Genomic DNA, 16,105 nt, shown 5'->3' with positions numbered 1-16,105 from the left:
GGATAACTGACTGAAATTACGCTGTTATTTTTTCTATAGCCTTGTAGATACGGTTGTATATGAGTTGAAATTTTCAAATGTGTGTGAATTCCTAAGGGACCCAACTGCTGAGGTCATCGGTCCCTAGACTTACACACTACTTAAACTAACTTATTCTGAGAGCAACACACACGCCCATGCCCCAGGAAGGACTCTAACTTCCGGCGGGAGGTGTACGAGGTGTGGCTAGAAAAAAACCGGACTAGTACTGGTGAAACAATAAAACGAATGCAATAAGGCTGAAAGTCGTGTGGCCTGTCACGTGACTCTCGCTCCGCCTACTGCTCGAGTTTCATCTGCCTCCTGCACTCAGTCTGCCCGTGGCGTCTGTTTTAAGTAGTTGACGTTTTGTCTGTGCGTCGGAAAATGTTGAGTGTACAGAAAGAACAGCGTGTTAACATCAAATTTTGTTTCAAACTAGGAAAATCTGCAAGTGAAACGTTTGTAATGTTACAACAAGTGTACGGCGATGATTGTTTATCGCGAACACAAGTGTTTGAGTGGTTTAAACGATTTAAAGATGGCCGCGAAGACACCAGTGATGACACTCGCACTGGCAGACCATTGTCAGCAAAAACTGATGCAAACATTGAAAAAATCGGTAAACTTGTTCGACAAGATCGCCGTTTAACAATCAGAGCAGTGTCTGAGTTAACAGGAGTTGACAAGGAAAGTGTTAGGCAGATTCTTCATGAAAGTTTCAACATGAACAAAGTGTGTTCAAAAATGGTTCCAAAGTGTCTCACAATTGAACAGAAGGAACGCCGAAGAATGATTTGTTCTGACATCCTGGAAAACATTGAAAGTGATCCCACCTTCTTACAAAATGTTATTACTTGCGATGAATCGTGGTTTTTTACTTACGATCCCGAAACTAAACGCCAATCGATGCATTGGAAAACTCCTGGTTCTCCACGACAAAAAAAAGCACGAATGTCAAAATCGAAATTCAAGGCAATGATGATTGTTTTTTTTTGACATCAAAGGGATTGTGCACATTGATTGGGTACCAGAGGGACAAACAGTGAATCAGCATTACTACATTAGCGTCCTGGCTACCCTACGTGAGCGAGTACGGAGAAAACGGAACGATTTGTGGAGAAAAAAGTCATGGATCCTTCACCAAGACAATGCCCCAGCTCACAGTGCGTTGTCAGTGAAGACATTTTTGGCGAAACACAACATTCCCATCTTAGATCATCCACCCTACTCACCTGATTTGGCCGCCTGTGACTTTTTTCTTTTCCCTAAAGTCAAGTCAGCTTTGAAAGGAACTAGATTTGAGACTGTTGAAGCAGTAAAAGAAAAAGCGACGGAAGTAATGTATGGACTTACCGAAAATGATCTGCAGCATTGCTATGAACAGTGGAAAATTCGTATGGAGCGGTGTAGAGACCGAGGAGGAGAGTACATTGAAGAAGATAACATGAAATTGTAAATAATTGTAAATAAATGTTTTTTCCAGCAGCAGTCCGGTTTTTTTCTAGCCGCACCTCGTATATCAGTCATTCCAGCAGTTTACAAAGTGTGATTAATAATGCTATCGGACGACAACTTGACGAAACTTTAGCAGGTTTGGGTACCGCCAGCGTGCCACCTGGGATTTTCATTCACAGTGAAAATAGTGGCGGTCAGCGAAATAGTTCTGAGGTATCACGACAGCTGTTGTGAGTAGACTTGCCGTTCGGCAGTATCCATTACATTTATTGTTTTTTCTAACTGAAACTAAACTTACACATCTATCTGTTAAACGAAATTTGTTTTTGCGAAAATCATACATTGAGGTGACAAAAGTCATGGCATAGCAATATGCGCGATACAGATGACGGTCGTGTCGCGTATACATAGTATAAAAGGAGAGCTATCATTTCCACTAGGGTGATAATGGCCGCGCGACGCTAATTAACAGACTTTGAATGTAGAATGGACATTCCATTTCGGAAATCGTTACGAAATTGAATATTCCGAGATGCACAGTGTTAAGAGTGTGCAGAGAATATCAGGTTTCAGGCATTACCACTCGCTACCGATAATGAAGTGGCCGACGGAATTCACTCAATGACCGACAGCAGCAGCGTTTGCGTAGAGTTGTCAGTGTTAACAGACAAGAAACACTGCGTAAAATAATCGCAGAAATCAATGGAGACGTACGACGAACGTATCCGCTAGGACAGTGTGCCGGAATTGGGCGTTAAGGGGCTATGGCAGCAGATGACCGAGGCGACTGCATTTGCTAACGGCGCGACATCGTGTGCAGCGCCTCACCTGGCCTCGTTATCATATCGGTTGGACCCTGGACGACTGGAAAGCCGTGGCCTTGTCAGACGAGACACTATTTCAGTAGACAAGAGCTGATGGTAGGGTTCGAGTGTGACGCAGATCCCACGAACCAAGGCGCTGTGAAAGCTAGTGGTCGCTCCATAATAGTGTGGACTGTGTTTACATGGAATGGACTGGGTCCATTGGCCCAACTGAAGCGATCATTGACTGGTTATGTTCGGTTGCTTGGAGACCATCTGCAGCCATTAAAGGATTTCATGGTCGAAACACGTCACTGGGCCATAGTTACTCGTAATTAGTTTGAAGAGCATGAATCGCATTGAACATTCATGGGACACAATCAAGAGCTCAGCTCGTGCATAAAATCCTGCACCGGCAACAGTTTCGCAATTTGCTCGGCCACAGAGGCAGCATGGCTTGATATTTGTGCAGGAGATTTCCAACGACTTGTTGAGTCCATGAAATGTCGAGTTTCTGCACTACGCCGGGCGAAAGAAGGTTCGAGACGATATTATCAGGTGTCCCATGACTCTTTTTTACATGTGTAATTTGTTATACATAGACTCTAGCGAGAGGGGGAGGGAGGGGGAAGGGAGGAGAGGAAGGTGTCAACAGCTACCCTCCACCTCACTGCGTACGTCGTTAGCAGTTTCATCTTCGCCGGTCTATCGATGTCTGTACCTTCACAATTGTGCACGGTCCTATACGGGGAATCGACGTTTGATACTAAAGTCACGGGACGGATAGATGCTAGGCTGTCCGTGGAAATTTCCCAGCACAGCAGCTGCGCGGCTCATCCTGTGGCCTGGCGGGTCAACGCTCCATCACGCCACACGAGGAAGTCTCTGTGAGGCTCGAGAGAGAGAGAGAGAGAGAGGGGTGGGAGGGGGGGCGTCGGTTCAGAGACAGACAGACAGTCAGCCATCCGGCCATTGCTCAGTTTTAAATCCAATCGCCGGCCATTAGCGCTAGTTTACTTGTGTTGTGTGGGCGTGCGTCTCTCAATGGGACGGCCCGCATCCAATCTCGGCCCATTGCCGACACTATGCCGTCTGCTGCCGTCACGGCGGCCCCGGGCCCAGACTCCCTCGAGGCCGGAGTAATTTTCCCAGGGCTCGCCAGCGTACCCGTGTCCCGACCTCTGTCGCCGTCTCCAGGTCTCTGCGTCACTGCGAGAGGTTCCGGCCCAGGCGGCTGCCGATTATGTGAACTCCTCCTCCCTCCCCCCTCCCCCCTCCCTCCTCCGGCCTCATCCCTCCCTGCGCTAATCACCAACTGACATTAATTACCATCCTAAGGCTCATCTGTATTACTAGACGCCTAAAGCGTTCACCCTTTCCCAGCTCCATGTTCCCTATCTGACGACTTCCAGGGACAACAAATTTGACTGTCAGTATTTCATATGATTATTCAAAAAAAAAAAAAAAAAAAAACACTCCGTCTTCAGGCCACGAGTGGCCTACCGGGACCATCCGACCGCCGTGTTATCCTCAGTGGAGGATGCGGATAGGAGGGGCATGGGGTCAGCACACCGCTCTCCCGGTCGTTATGATGGTATTCTTGACCGAAGCCGCTAGTATTCGGTCGAATACCTTCTCACTTGGCATCACGAGGCTGAGTGCACCTCGAAAAATGGCAACAGCGCATGGCGGCCTGGATGGTCACCCATCCAAGTGCCGACCACGCCCGGCAGCGCTTAACTTCGGTGATCTTACGGGAACCGGTGTATCCACTGCGGCAAGGCCGTTGCCATATGATTATTCACCGAATTTAAAAATTTAGAATGTAGTCATGGCCTAGTCATTAAGAGGTATGATCTTACAATGAGGGTTTAGCACAATGAGACAAGTATTAAACATAGAAACTCTGTATTTTTCTGGAGGCAGTGTACCTCACAGCACGCAAATTACCGAGACTATATTCATCTAGTATTTGAGAATGAGGGCGATTGGCAACATCAAACGAGCTTTACACATACTTTCAAACCTTTATGAACCTTCTTCTCGTTGACTTTCCGTGCAAAATAATGAATAAAAAAGTTTATCGTTTACTACATTTTCGCTGTTCATGCAGTAAAACAGCAGCATCAGGCATGACGTTTTAATTCATTACTACTTTCCTACTGACTCTCTTCGCAACACATTTTGCAAACGGTAGCCGCTTATACCACTGAATGTTCCTGCAAAATAATATAATTTTAAGAAATTAACCATAATTTCAATCCTTTTCTAGACTTTTTCATTAGTCTATCAGTGAATAATCCGAGACAAATAAAACCAAAGTAATTGCGGCTTTGCGTCCTCAATCATAAAGATTTTACACGCTCAGCGTCAAGTAATCAGGGGTTTGAAACTGTTTTGTAAATGGGAGTTCGATTATGTGAATAATCGGACGGGAGAGGGTGGGGCAGGGGTACCGATTGATTACCGGGAGAAATAAACGAAAAATGAATGGGGCGGGGTCTACAGATTAATGTGACTCGACGATTCCTCCAAAAGAGTAACAGAACACATTAACCGATATACGATTCACAGAGTGCAACGGATCAAGGACATTGGTTCGCGCCCACTTGCTGGGTTCGACAGCAATATTATGACGATGAAACGATTCCAAAGTTGCAAAACGGATGGTGTCGGCAACACGTCTACGAGGGTTCGAACTTTAGTAGTGGCAACTATTTATTTACAGCTCGTAGAAAATACACTCCTGGAAATGGAAAAAAGAACACATTGACACCGGTGTGTCAGACCCACCATACTTGCTCCGGACACTGCGAGAGGGCTGTACAAGCAATGATCACACGCACGGCACAGCGGACACACCAGGAATCGCGGTGTTGGCCGTCGAATGGCGCTAGCTGCGCAGCATTTGTGCACCGCCGCCGTCAGTGTCAGCCAGTTTGCCGTGGCATACGGAGCTCCATCGCAGTCTTTAACACTGGTAGCATGCCGCGACAGCGTGGACGTGAACCGTATGTGCAGTTGACGGACTTTGAGCGAGGGCGTATAGTGGGCATGCGGGAGGCCGGGTGGACGTACCGCCGAATTGCTCAACACGTGGGGCGTGAGGTCTCCACAGTACATCGATGTTGTCGCCAGTGGTCGGCGGAAGGTGCACGTGCCCGTCGACCTGGGACCGGACCGCAGCGACGCACGGATGCACGCCAAGACCGTAGGATCCTACGCAGTGCCGTAGGGGACCGCACCGCCACTTCCCAGCAAATTAGGGACACTGTTGCTCCTGGGGTATCGGCGAGGACCATTCGCAACCGTCTCCATGAAGCTGAGCTACGGTCCCGCACACCGTTAGGCCGTCTTCCGCTCACGCCCCAACATCGTGCAGCCCGCCTCCAGTGGTGTCGCGACAGGCGTGAATGGAGGGACGAATGGAGACGTGTCGTCTTCAGCGATGAGAGTCGCTTCTGCCTTGGTGCCAATGATGGTCGTATGCGTGTTTGGCGCCGTGCAGGTGAGCGCCACAATCAGGACTGCATACGACCGAGGCACACAGGGCCAACACCCGGCATCATGGTGTGGGGAGCGATCTCCTACACCGGCCGTACACCACTGGTGATCGTCGAGGGGACACTGAATAGTGCACGGTACATCCAAACCGTCATCGAACCCATCGTTCTACCATTCCTAGACCGGCAAGGGAACTTGCTGTTCCAACAGGACAATGCACGTCCGCATGTATCCCGTGCCACCCAACGTGCTCTAGAAGGTGTAAGTCAACTACCCTGGCCAGCAAGATCTCCGGATCTGTCCCCCATTGAGCATGTTTGGGACTGGATGAAGCGTCGTCTCACGCGGTCTGCACGTCCAGCACGAACGCTGGTCCAACTGAGGCGCCAGGTGGAAATGGCATGGCAAGCCGTTCCACAGGACTACATCCAGCATCTCTACGATCGTCTCCATGGGAGAATAGCAGCCTGCATTGCTGCGAAAGGTGGATATACACTGTACTAGTGCCGACATTGTGCATGCTCTGTTGCCTGTGTCTATGTGCCTGTGGTTCTGTCAGTGTGATCATGTGATGTATCTGACCCCAGGAATGTGTCAATAAAGTTTCCCCTTCCTGGGACAATGAATTCACGTTGTTCTTATTTCAATTTCCAGGAGTGTAGATACGTTTTTTCAAAGTTTTACTGACCTTCAGAGCAGTCACCAGCATTGTGTATAACCCGTTGCCAGCGATGTGGGAGTCGTAGGATACTCTTAGCAGTGCCAGTTGAGTTGACAGTTCGAGCGGCGCGGTCTATTGCCCGACGAATTTGTAGCAGTTCTGAAGCGAATGCCGTCAAGTGTTTCCTCTAGTTTACACATCGAGATGAACTTACGAGGGCTGTTCATTTTTGGAACACAACCTGCGGCCAGCTTAAGACAGAAGTGATGATACTTTTTGCAGGACCTGACCATCATTTTGCAGTACAAAGCTCAAGTACGTACACTGCAAACTGTTACTGATTTGTTTTACAAATGGGGCTGCTAAGTGCTATACCACCTACTGCACTCCCAAGCCCTCGTAAGTTCATCTCGATTTGTAAACTAGAGGAAACACTTCACGGCATTCGCTTCAGAACTGCTACAAATTCGTCGGGCAATAGACGGCGCCGCTCAAACTGGCAACACAACTGGCACTGCTAAGAGTATCCTACGACTTCCACATCGCTGGCAACGGGTTGTACACAATGCTGGTGACTACTTAGAAGGTCAGTAAAACTTTGAAAAAACGTATCTATTTTCTACGAGCTGTGAATAAATACACTCCTGGAAATTGAAATAAGAACACCGTGAATTCATTGTCCCAGGAAGGGGAAACTTTATTGGCACATTCCTGGGGTCAGATACATCACATGATCACACTGACAGAACCACAGGCACATAGACACAGGCAACAGAGCATGCACAATGTCGGCACTAGTACAGTGTATATCCACCTTTCGCAGCAATGCGGGCTGCTATTCTCCCATGGAGATGATCGTAGAGATGCTGGATGTAGTCCTGTGGAACGGCTTGCCATGCCATTTCCACCTGGCGCCTCAGTTGGACCAGCGTTCGTGCTGGACGTGCAGACCGCGTGAGACGACGCTTCTTCCAGTCCCAAACATGCTCAATGGGGGACAGATCCGGAGATCTTGCTGGCCAGGGTAGTTGACTTACACCTTCTAGAGCACGTTGGGTGGCACGGGATACATGCGGACGTGCATTGTCCTGTTGGAACAGCAAGTTCCCTTGCCGGTCTAGGAATGGTAGAACGATGGGTTCGATGACGGTTTGGATGTACCGTGCACTATTCAGTGTCCCCTCGACGATCACCAGTGGTGTACGGCCAGTGTAGGAGATCGCTCCCCACACCATGATGCCGGGTGTTGGCCCTGTGTGCCTCGGTCGTATGCAGTCCTGATTGTGGCGCTCACCTGCACGGCGCCAAACACGCATACGACCATCATTGGCACCAAGGCAGAAGCGACTCTCATCGCTGAAGACGACACGTCTCCATTCGTCACTCCATTCACGCCTGTCGCGACACCACTGGAGGCGGGCTGCACGATGTTGGGGCGTGAGCGGAAGACGGCCTAACGGTGTGCGGGACCGTAACCCAGCTTCATGGAGACGGTTGCGAATGGTCCTCGCCGATACCCCAGGAGCAACAGTGTCCCTAATTTGCTGGGAAGTGGCGGTGCGGTCCCCTACGGCACTGCGTAGGATCCTACGGTCTTGGCGTGCATCCGTGCGTCGCTGCGGTCCGGTCCCAGGTCGACGGGCACGTGCACCTTCCGCCGACCACTGGCGACAACATCGATGTACTGTGGAGACCTCACGCCCCACGTGTTGAGCAATTCGGCGGTACGTCCACCCGGCCTCCCGCATGCCCACTATACGCCCTCGCTCAAAGTCCGTCAACTGCACATACGGTTCACGTCCACGCTGTCGGGGCATGCTACCAGTGTTAAAGACTGCGATGGAGCTCCGTATGCCACGGCAAATTGGCTGACACTGACGGCGGCGGTGCACAAATGCTGCGCAGCTAGCGCCATTCGACGGCCAACACCGCGGTTCCTGATGTGTCCGCTGCGCCGTGCGTGTGATCATTGCTTGTACAGCCCTCTCGCAGTGTCCGGAGCAAGTATGGTGGGTCTGACACACCGGTGTCAATGTGTTCTTGTTTCCATTTCCAGGAGTGTAGTTGCCACTATCAAAGTACCAACGCTCGTACAAATTTGAACATAAAAATTGCTCGCATATACCCGAAACTAAACAGCTTGACACCAAAATGAACCTCAGCCAAAATCTACTCTTTCAGTGATCTTCCTTGTAGGTGAGCGATACCAGTTATAACGTGGAGGAGTTAGAAATGAGGGTGATTAAAAAACACATTTTTCAGTATTTTTGAGTTTTATTTGTTCTTTGGTTTCCTCACTCCTCCCGATCCATGAAACTAATTTCAGTTGCCCTCTCGCCTCTCCACCCCCCTACCCACACCCCCTCCCCCATTGCTCAACGTAACGCACACCCTGGGTACGCTCTCACGTTCTGGTCTATGTAAAGTTTCGATCATAATGAAAATCAGGCAACGAGTCGAAACCACTTGTTCACCCGACTGGCCCCGAATTTATAACAAAACAGGTACTGAACTTTTGATGTTGTTTCCCGGGTTACTTTAGTCGTTGCACAGATCTGAAAATGTTAGATGTATATGCAACCCGTTCCCCACTGAATAATAACTTAAGCCTCTGAATGAAAACAATACATCCAGTCTCTATGGATTTCCTGTGAACAAAGGGGTTTTCTCACTTTCAGTCGCTGCACCTCACTGGAGCAACCGGGCGCGCACGCCGTTGACAGCGAAACCGCATCATCAGTGAGTTCCTTTTTTTTAGAATACACTTCGGTGGTGATATGTACGCTCTCACATTTACAAGCAAATGGAAACAGTGCAGCTACTAGGTACAGCGATAGAGGCGCAGATACAAGTGAGTACAAAATTTGAGGGAATACTTCTGGGATAAGAAGAATATAATTCCATTTCGAGATATCACCAGCTGGATATCTGTGATGTGCTGTCACGTGCGTGTCGTAAATCTTATCAAGAAATGTTTACTGGTGTGAGGCAAAAAGTGCGGTTTATTCATGAAACTGACGCTGATGAGCACTGTGCAGTCACCATTACTGTGCCTCTCTGAGTTAAGTACTACACTATCGTGGGAAGCAGTCACCCTTTACTGTGCCTCTTTGAGTTAAGTACTACACTATCGTGGGAAGGGAGACACTGTAATCGCGTGGCGTGGTTCGCATACGTCATTTTCCTTTTTCTAAATTTTGCTTATTGACTTCTCGTTCGTAAAACAACAGCTTTAACTCATAGCTGGCCTCCGCCCATACCTGAACACACATCATCAAGCGGACGAAAATACACACGTAGGTACAATGCGTACCATCACGTTTCCGACTTTGATAAAGGTCGGATTGTAGCCTATCCCGACTGCGGTTTATCGTAGCGAAATGCAGCAAGATCTGCAGCGGATAGGCACTTGGTGCAGGGAGCGGCAACTGACCCTTAACATATACAAATGTAATGTATTGCGAATACATAGAAAGAAGGATCCTTTATTGTATGATTATATGATAGCGGAACAAACGCTGGTAGCAGTTACTTCTGTAAAATATCTGGGAGTATGCGTGCGGAACGATTTGAAGTGGAATAATTGTTGGTAAGGCGGGTACCAGGTTGAGATTCATTGGGAGAGTCCTTAGAAAATGTAGTCCATCAACAAAGGAGGTGGCTTACAAAACACTCGTTCGACCTATACTTGAGTATTGCTCATCAGTGTGGGATCCGTACCAGATCGGGTTGACGTAGGAGATAGAGAAGATCCAAAGAAGAGCGGCGCGTTTCGTCACAGGGTTATTTGGTAACCGTGATAGCGTTACGGAGATGTTTAACAAACTCAAGTGGAAGACTCTGCAAGAGAGGCGCTCTGCATCGCGGTGTAGCTTGGTGTCCAGGTTTCAAGAGGGTGCGTTTCTGGATGAGGTATCGAATATATTGCTTCCCCCTACTTATACCTCCCGAGGAGATCACGAATGTAAAATTAGAGAGATTAGAGCGCGCACGGAGGCTTTCAGACAGTCGTTCTTCCCGCGAACCAAACGCTACTGGAACAGGAAAGGGAGGTAATGACAGTGGCACGTAAAGTGCCCTCCGCCACACACCGTTGGGTGGCTTGCGGAGTATAAATGTAGATGTAGATGTAGATGTATCGCGACATTGCTGCTCGCGTTGGTCGAGATCCAATGACTGTTAGCAGAATATGGAATCGGTGGGTTCAGGAGGGTAATACGGAACGCCGTGCTGTATCCGAACGGCCTCGTATCACTAGCAGTCGAGATGACAGGCGTCTTATCCGCATGGCTGTAACGGATCGTGCAGCCACGTCTCGATCCCTGAGTCAACAGATGGGGACGTTTGCAAGACAACAACCATCTGCACGAGCAGTTCGACGACGTTTGCAGCAGCATGGACTATCAGCTCGGAGACCATGGCTGCGGTTACCCATGACGCTGCATCACAGACAGGAGCGCCTGCCATGGTGTACTCAACGACGAACCTGGGTGCACGAATGGCAAAACGTCATTTTTTCGGATGAATCCAGGTTCTGTTTATAGCATCATGATGGTCGCATCCCTGTTTGGCGACACTGCGGTGAACGCACATTTGAAGCGTGTATTCGTCATCGCCATACTGGCGTATCACCAGGAATGATGGTATGGGGTGCCATTGGTTTACATTTCAGATGTGTTACGACCCGTGGCTCTACCCTTCATTCGATCCCTGCGAAACCCTGCATTTCAGCAGCATAATGCACGATCGCATGTTGCAGGTCCTGTACGGGCCTTTCTGAATACAGAAAATGTTCGACTGCTGCACTGGCCAGCACATTCTCCAGATCTCTCACCAATTGAAAACGTCTGCTCAATGGTGGCCGAGCAACTGGCTCGTCTCAATACGCCAGTCACTACTCTTGATGAACTGTGGTATCGTGTTGAAGCTGCATGGGCAGCTGTACCTATACACGCCATCCAAGCTCTGTTTGACTCAATGCCCAGGGATATCAAGGCCGTTATTACGGCCAAAAATGGATCAAATGGTTCTGAGCACTATAGGACTTAACCTCTGAGGTCATCAGTCCCCTAGAACTAAGAACTACTTAAACCTAATTAACCTAAGGACATCACACACATCCATGTCCTAGGCAGGATTCGAACCTGTGACCGTAGCTGTCGCGCGGTTCCAGACTGAAGCGCCTAGAACCACTCGTCCACACCGGCCGTCTATTACGGCCAGAGGTGGTTGTTCTTGGTACTGATTACTCAGGATCTATGCATCCAAATTCTGTGAAAATGTAATCACATGTCAGTTCTAGTATTATATATTTGTCCAATTAATACCCGTTTATCACGTGCATTTCTTGTTGGTGTTGCAATTTTAATCGCCAGTAGTGTACATAATGGGTGTACGAGTGCAGGTTGTAGACACACTGTTGACGACATTTGGGTTGTGGACACATGGTTGACGACATATGGGAGTTCGGGTCCGGCAGTGAATCGTGGTTGGACAGCGTAACGGTAAGGCATGCATGCGTGCATGTCCAAAGGAACATTGCACTGTAATTTGGAGTAACACAGTCACTGGAGCATCGTAGAAAAAAGAAGTTGTCATTGATCTTACATCCTACGCTAGCGGTCTGACAACCCGGTCTCTGAACAACACCTCAGTCGCGAACTGGGCGCCAAACAGCTTCGTCAGTCACGACGCTACTCTGGAACGGAAATGCGCCTCATTATGGCGTTGGTGACATTTCCCTCCTTCCGCAAGGGGACCAAAATTGTCACGCACTGACATCGGTCGTGGTTCGCACTGCCCACTTCCTGCAGCGCTTCCTGTTTCCTGTGCGTAAATTACACGCCTCTGAGTTCGCATTCCTCTCCGCCGTTACTCTCGCCACACGCTCGATTGTGGCTCATCTGCACAGAATGGTATCTCCACAGCTGCAACTGTGTTACATACCGTAAAATATAGTGGGAACTTAGGATAATAAAGACATGAAGCTCAACAGTTTTGGAAACTCAGGAGGTATGAATGTTGCCTGTTGCGCATCTAAAAATGACAAGCAACATTTATTGGGTCTTAATTAATGTTAGTCGACACGCCCTGGTGTGCAAAAACATTATGACCGACTGATTAATGGTATGTTGGTCCACTTCTGCATAGTAGGGTTCCGGAGACATGTGGTACCGGAAGTCTACGTACAGGCCACAAAATTCCCATAAATTACAGGACGGTGGTTCACGGGCGCGAAGCTGGAGCCTGAAAGCGCCCCGGGTGTGTTCCATTGGCGGATATCAGATGAATTTCGCGGCCGAGAAGACGTCAACGTGAGTTCGCTGTCATGCTCTTCAAGCCACTGTATCACGACTGTCGCTTTGAGACACAGATAGTTATCTTGCTGCGAAATGCTATTTGACGTTGGAAAAGACATCAAGCGCGGAGGACATACGTGGTCCACGATTACGTACACGTAGACCACGGCTGTCACGGAGCTTTCTATTACTTCCACAGCTCCTGTGTAAGTCAAGATGAATGCTCCGTTGGCCTGATACAGCACTGAGAGCCTGTGACCGTGGGGCGGTGGAAGTTCTTAGCAGCCGTTCTCTTGGATGACTGCCTATCCGGATACGACCGTGGACTTGGCGTAACAACAACCGTTATTCATCCGGTCAGGAAACATGTTTCCATTGACCAAATGTCCAGTCGCGATAACACCGTGCCCAATGCGATCGTAATAAATATTGTCGATGCGTCAGCATGGGTACACGTAGGTGTCGTCTGCTGCAGGGCCTCACGTTCAACAACGTGTGCTGATCGGTGTAGTCCAAAACAGTTGGGCCTGCACCAGCAACGTACTCTGTCATCATATCTGCCACGCAATGTGTGCTATCCTGTTTTACCGAGTGGGCAGGCCATCGATCTCCACGTTTTGCGATGAGGCGTGCTAGTGGTTTCAGTGTCTTTCAGTCTGCCCCTGGTAGCTGAGTGGTCAGCGCGACGGACTGTCATACCTAACGCCCCGGGTTCGATTCCCGGCTGGGTATGAGATTTTCTCCGCTCAGGGAGTGGGTGTTGTGTTGTCCTTATCATCATCATTTCATCCCCATCGACACGCAAGTCGCCAAAGTGGCATCAACTCGAAAGACTTGCACCAGCCGAACGATCTACCCGACGGGAAGCCCTAGCCACACGGCATTTCCAATACCGTGTTTGAACCACTTTCTACAGATACCCATGACCGTGGCTCGCAACCACAGCCTCCCAGCCTCGCCGTTTCCGTGATGCACGTTCCCAGGAGCAGGGCCCTAAATCATCTGCCCTCTGTCAATGTCGTTTATGCAAGTCGATTTTCCTATTTGCTGCCAGTACCGCCATTAGAATGATTCTCCTTTCGCCTATCCTCCTTTTTTACACGTATGAGGTGTGGCTTGATAAAAACCGGACTGGTACTGGTGAAACAATAAAACGAATGCAGTAAGGCTGAAAGTCGCATGGCCTGTCACGTGACTCTCGCTCCGCCTACTGCTCGAGTTTCATCTGCCTCCTGCACTCAGTCTGCCCGTGGCGTCTGTTTTCAGTAGTTTCCTTGTCAACTCCTGTTAACTCAGACTCTGCTCTGATTGTTAAACGGCGATCTTGTCGAACAAGTTTACCGATTTTTTCAATGTTTGCATCAGTTTTTGCTGACAATGGTCTGCCAGTGCGAGTGTCATCACTGTTGTCTTCGCGGCCATCTTTAAATCGTTTAAACCACTCAAACACTTGTGTTCGCGATGAACAATCATCGCCGTACACTTGTTGTAACATTACAAACGTTTCACTTGCAGATTTTCCTAGTTTGAAACAAAATTTGATGTTAACACGCTGTTCTTTCTGTACACTCAACATTTTCCGACGCACAGACAAAACGTCAACTACTTAAAACAGACGCCACGGGCAGACTGAGTGCAGGAGGCAGATGAAACTCGAGCAGTAGGCGGAGCGAGAGTCACGTGACAGGCCACGCGACTTTCAGCCTTATTGCATTCGTTTTATTGTTTCACCAGTACTAGTCCGGTTTTTTTCTAGCCACACCTCGTATATTTTCCTTAACAAATTCCAACTGTTGACAGTGAATACTAGGTTCGAGAATCACAAGTGGATGGGGTATACTTGGAAAAGACCGGGAGATACAGGATGATTTCAATTAGATTACGTCATGGTCACGCAAAGCTTCCTAAATCATGTACTGCATTGTAAGGCGTACCCAGAAGCAGATATACACTCAGATCACAATATAGTAGTGAAGAGTAGGCTAAAGTTCAAGACAATGGTTAGGAAGGATCAGTTCGCAAAGAACTGAGGTATCGAAGTGCTGAGGAATGAAGAAATACGCTTGAATTTCTCTAAGGCTATAGATTCTGCAATAAGGAACAGCCCAGTAGGCAGTTCAACTGAAGAGGAATGCTCATCCCTAAAAACGGCGATCACTTAGGTTGCAGAGAAAAAGGAGGTACAAGCAAGATAACGGAGAGCAAACCATGCGTAACAGAAGAAATACTTGAGCTGATCGAAAGAAGGAAGTACAAAAATTTTTGGAGAAATTCAGGAATACAGAAATACAAGTCACTTAGGAATGAAATAAACAGAAACTGCAGAGAAGCTAAGGCGAATCAGTTGCGTGAAAAATGTGAAGAAATAAAAAAAAAAAGTATTTTCGATAGGATCGACTCAGTATACAGAGTGGTCCATTGACAGTGACCGGGCAAAATATCTCACGAAATAAGTATCAAACGAAAAAACTACAAAGAATGAAACTCGTCTAGCTTGAAGTGGGAAACCGGATGACGCTATGGTTGGCCCGCTAGATGGCGCTGCCGTAGGTCAAACGGATATCAACTGCGTTTTTTTTAAATGGGACCCCCATTTTTATTACACATTCGTGTAATACGTAAAGAAATATGAATGTTTTAGTTGGACCACTTTTTTCGCTTTGTGATAGATGCCGCTGTAATAGTCACAAACGTATAAGTACGTGGTATCACGTAACATTCCGCCAGTGCGGACGGTATTTGCTTCATGATACATTACCCGTGTTAAAATAGACCGTTTACCAATTGCAGAAAAGGTCGATATCGTGTTGATGTATGGCTATAGTGATCGAAATGCCCACCGCGCGTGTGCTATGTATGCTGTTCTGTATCCTGAGCGACATCATCCAAGTGTCCGGACCGTTCGCCGGATAGTTACGTTATTTAAGGAAACAGGAAGTGTTCAGCCACATGTGAAACGTCAACCACGACCTGCAACAAATGATGATGTCCAAGTAAGTGTTTTAGCTGCTGTCGCGGCTAATCCGCACATCAGTAGCAGACAAATTGCGCGAGATTCGGGAATCTCAAAAACGTCGGTGTTGAGAATGCTACATCAACATCAGTTGGACCCGTACCATATTTCCTTGCACCAGGAATTGCAAAGCGACGGCTTTGAACGTCGTGTACAGTTCTGCCACTGGGCACAAGAGAAATTACGGGACGATGACAAATTTTTTGCACGCGTTCTATTTAGCGGCGAAGCGTCAGTCACCAACAGCGGTAACGTAAACCGGCATAATATGCACTATTGGGCAACGGAAAATCCACGATGGCTGCGACAAGTGGAACATCAGCGACCTTGGCGGGTTAATGTATGGTGC

The 16,105-nt window shown here is 48.3% G+C and overlaps 1 protein-coding gene and 1 pseudogene across 2 annotated transcripts in view; one reads left to right on the top strand and one right to left on the bottom strand.

Moving 5' to 3' along the window:
- LOC126203583 (fatty acid-binding protein, muscle-like) overlaps positions 1–16,105 on the top strand; it is a 176,171-nt gene that overhangs the window by 107,609 nt on the left and 52,457 nt on the right. The gene's annotated exons all lie outside the window — the stretch shown is intronic.
- Positions 3,953–4,070, bottom strand: LOC126204490 (5S ribosomal RNA; annotated as a pseudogene).

The sequence above is a fragment of the Schistocerca nitens genome, chromosome 9 (genome assembly GCF_023898315.1).
Source record: "Schistocerca nitens isolate TAMUIC-IGC-003100 chromosome 9, iqSchNite1.1, whole genome shotgun sequence".
Lineage (NCBI taxonomy): Eukaryota > Metazoa > Arthropoda > Insecta > Orthoptera > Acrididae > Schistocerca > Schistocerca nitens.
Note: the sequence above shows the minus strand (reverse complement) of the source record. Positions and strands in the feature narration are given on the sequence as shown.